This window comes from Dasypus novemcinctus, chromosome Y (assembly GCF_030445035.2).
Source record: "Dasypus novemcinctus isolate mDasNov1 chromosome Y, mDasNov1.1.hap2, whole genome shotgun sequence".
Taxonomy (NCBI): Eukaryota; Metazoa; Chordata; class Mammalia; order Cingulata; family Dasypodidae; genus Dasypus; species Dasypus novemcinctus.
In genome coordinates, this window is record NC_092216.1 from 10,278,307 (window position 1) to 10,282,544 (window position 4,238).

The 4,238-nt window shown below is 40.5% G+C and overlaps 1 pseudogene; it reads right to left on the bottom strand.

The window, feature by feature from the left end:
• Positions 1–2,913: 2,913 nt before the first annotated feature.
• LOC139438319 (protein angel homolog 2 pseudogene) lies at positions 2,914–4,031 on the bottom strand (annotated as a pseudogene).
• Positions 4,032–4,238: the final 207 nt, after the last annotated feature.

Consider the following 4,238-nt stretch of genomic DNA (forward strand, 5'->3'; position numbering starts at 1 on the left):
GAACTCATTGGGCAATGACAGGAGCGGCTAGGTATTAGCCATAGAGTGGGTCATCTTATCCACTTGCTTATTAAAATCTTCCTCTGCTGAAGATACCTCTGGTGAGCATTCACTTGGGGCACAAATATTTTCATGTTTTTTTGCCCACTCAGAAAGGTCTATCCATATGCCTCTGTCCTAGGCCTCTTTGTATCAATCTTTGAATCATGTTCTTTCCTGACTGTGCAGCCAAACATTTGGCAAAAGTCCATGAATCAGTGTACTAATGCAACTCTGGCCTATTTCCTCTTCCAAGCAAAGTGAACAACCTGGTGCCCTGTTCAAAGTTTTGCCCACTGGGAGGATTTTCCCTCACCACTGTCTTCCAGGGACAACCCAGAAGGGGGCAGCAGTCTTTCAGGAGGTACCTACATATCATGCAGAACCATCTGCAAACCAGATCTGAGTTTTCTCTTCCTTAGACAACTGATTGCAAGGGACTCCCCAAGAGGCCATGGCTGTTGGCTGGGAAAGAGAAGATAACGTGGCAGGGGTGGTGAACATGGGGATTTGGGCTACTTCCTCATTTAACTTACTTGTGCCTTCAGGGCCCACTCAATGCCCTATCTCGTATATACTACTTCCACTTTATTATGGAGTTCTGCTGTGCATGTCCAACTTTATAGCTTGGTTGCTCCGACAATACCAAGCTCATGATAGGCAACTCAGGTCTCATGGTAACTTCATGGCTCATGGTTAAGCATTCAGTCTCCAAGGCACAGTGCAGGCCAAAAGTTGTTTCTCAAAAGGAGAGTATTTCTCTACAGAGGATGGCAGTCTCTGTTCTAAAATCCTAATGGTCTGTGTTGTGATTCTCCTACAGTTACCTGTCAAAGGTTCCAGACAGAATCTATATTAGCCACTGACATTTCTAGCACCATCAGAGCTGGTGGATCATATGGTCCAAATGGTAGTGCAGCTTACACAGCAGCCTGGACCTGACACAGAGCCTCTTCTTGTTCCAGTCACCTCTCAAAACTAGCAAGTTTTCTGGTCACCTGGTAAATGGGCTGGAGGAGTACATCCAAATGAGGAATGTGTTATCTCGAAAATCCAAAGAGACTGATTAGGCATTGTGCCTTTTTTTTTTTTTTTGGACATAAGAGGGTCTGGATGCAACAGCTTATCCATCACTTTAGAAAGGATATCTTTTTTAAAGATTTATTTATTATTTATTTCTCTCCCCTTCCTCCCCCACCCTGGTTGTCTGTTCTCTGTGTCTTTTTGCTGCATCTTCTTTGTCCACTTCCGTTATCAGCGGCACAGGAATCTGTGTTTCTTTTTTTGTTGTGTCATCTTGTTGCATCAGTCCTCTGTGTGTGTGGCACCATTCCTCAGCAGACTGCACTTTCTTTCATGATGGGCAGATCTAGAAAGGATATCTTGACGTGCCCCACACCACTGGACACTTAGAAATTTCACAGAGGTGGAAAGACCTTGTATTTTAGTTGGATTTATCTCCCATCCTCTCTCCTGCAAATGCCTTGCTAATGAGTCTAGAGTCTTTGCTACTTCTTGCTCACTAAGGCTAATCAGCATGATATCATCAGTATAATGGACCAATGTGATATCATGTGGGAGGGAGAGATGATCAAGGACCCTGTGGACAATTGTAATGACATAGGGCTGAAGAGCTGATATATCCCTGAGATATAACAGTGAAGGTATACTGCTGGCAGAAAGGAAACTGTCTTTGGTGGTCCTTACTAATGACAATTGTGAAAAAAGCATTTGCCAGAAACAGCTGCATATCAGGTATCAGGGGATGTGTTGATTTGCTCAACTAATGATACTACACTTTGGACACCAGTTGCAATTACAGTCACCACCTGGTTAAGTTTATGTTAATCTACTGTCAGCCTCCAAGATCCATCTGTTTTCGGCTCAGGCCAACAGGAGTGTTGAATGGGGATGTGGTAGAAATCACCACCCCTGCATCCTTCAGATGACTGGTGTGACACTAAGCTCTGCAATCCCTCCAGGAATCCAGTAATGCTTTTGATTTACTATTTTGCTAAGTAGAGGGAGTTCTAGTGGCTTCCACTTAGCCTTTCCTAGCATAACCCTCAGTTCACAAGTCAGGGATCCACTGTGGGGATTTTGCTGGTTACTGTGTATGTTTTTTCCAATTATGCATCCCAGTGGGAAATAAGCACAGAATGGATCCAGGAACCCAGTGAACCCACTTTGAGATGGACCCGAACTAAACCACCAGAGTGATCGCCTGATCTCCATAAGCTCCTACTCTGGACCACAGTGACATTTTGGATCTCCTTGAATTAATGTCACTTCTGAGGCAGTGTAATAATCCTGAAATGTCTGATCATTTCCTTTTCCACAATGTACAGTTACTCTGGCAAAAGGCCATAGATCTCCTTAGGTAAATTTGGAGGAAGATTAACAGTATAAATTTTAGGCAGTGTACAAGGATCCTTCCCCAAGGGGACCTGGCCTTCACCTCATTCAAGGAGTTCTGGGGCTGTAATCTATCTCAAGTCTCAGATTTAATTAAGAGGCTCTGATTTTCTGTCTTATAATTTGACTTAAGGTTTTGTTCATGTGACCTAGAACTCTTCTACTTATACAGATCAAGGATGAATTTAGTAGACTGCCCACCTATTTCACTTTAGGTATCTCATAATCTATTAGCTAATGCCATTATTACTCTATGTGACTCAGAATGTTTTGATTGTTGCTTTATGATTGCCATTCATTATGGTAGCCACATCCACCTTGTCTTTGGTGATTCAAGCACATAACATAATCTCTTCAGAAATTTCAAAAAGAAAAAAAAACACGCAAACTCAGTAAAAACTTTACATTATTTAAAAAAGAATAGAAGATGAAAAAGACATGATAGAAGTGAAAGAAGAGTCAAAGCTCATGTATGAACTTAGGTAATAAAAGTAGATGATCTGAAGAGTTTTCATTTGAAAGTTCATTAATGTGCCATAAGTCTTGTTCTGTGACAGTCTAGTTAGAAGGAACAGTCTAGTTAGAAGTTTCAAGCTACCAGCCAACATGATTTCATCTCTGGCTGTCCAAAACACCTTTCTTTTCTGTATAGTAAAAAATAAAATTCACAGTTAGTGGCACTTTGGGAATGACATGTGGTCACTTCTGGAATTTGGAATTTGAGTAAATAGATGACAAGTTAAAATGATGCAGTAAGTTGGAAGATAATTTTTCATCTGTTACTAGGACCTATGTTTTATCTAGCTGTGTTTGTTAGGTTGCTGTCTTTTCTACTTTTGGTATTTGCTGTGCCTCACACACACAGTTCTGTGTTACCAGGTTTGGGGGCAAATTGGAATAGATAAAATTCTTTGTATCTGTGAAGACTTCCTGGTCAGATACTTTTCTTATGGCAAGTCCTTCATAATTTAATTTTCCTTTTTATATGAAATTATAGAGTGGAGAATCAGGAACAGAGTTAAAGTCACCACAGAAAACAATTGGGCCCAAGTTGACATCTTTCTGATGGGCAAAACTGGAAAGCTCTGCAAGTAGTATTGCCAATTGGGTCAACTTAACATCATCCCATCTTGGAGTAAATAATAAATGTTGACTACACAGATTGCAGGAGAGGCAGCCCTTGAAAACTTGATCTGCAAGAGTAACATTGTCTCTGTCCAGCAGAGATACATCAGGGTGGTAAAATCCCACTGGGTTCACTGATAAGAATGAAAATTTAGAATGTTTGAAGCAAATGGCAAAGCCATCTAGTTTCTCACCTGTCCACATCTTGTGTTTACAGTGGTAACCCAAAGATTCCAAACTTGGCTTGATCTCTGGCCAATAATGAACTTGAAATTCTTGCAAACAAAGTACATCTGCATCAAAGTGTTTAATTTCTCCCAAACTATTGGCAAGCCTAAAACCCCAGTGTAAAACTGACTCCTGACTTATCTATAGAGGTGTAAATTGTCTTTCAGCAAATGCTATAAAAATATATTATAGGACATCACTGAAAAGTCAAACTTGTTCTTATTATCTTCATATCTGGATTCTTGGTTTGTTCCTTGATTGGACCATCCCTTCTTGTTCCTTAAATGGCTTGTAATTTTTTGCTGATGTCTGGCACCCAAGTATTTTGTTGAATTTCTCTCTCCTGCCATTGGTATGATTTTGTGGCTCATCATTGTTTTTTTGGTTCAACTTGTTCTAAGTCTTAAAATTGCCCAGCTTAAATTATCAGT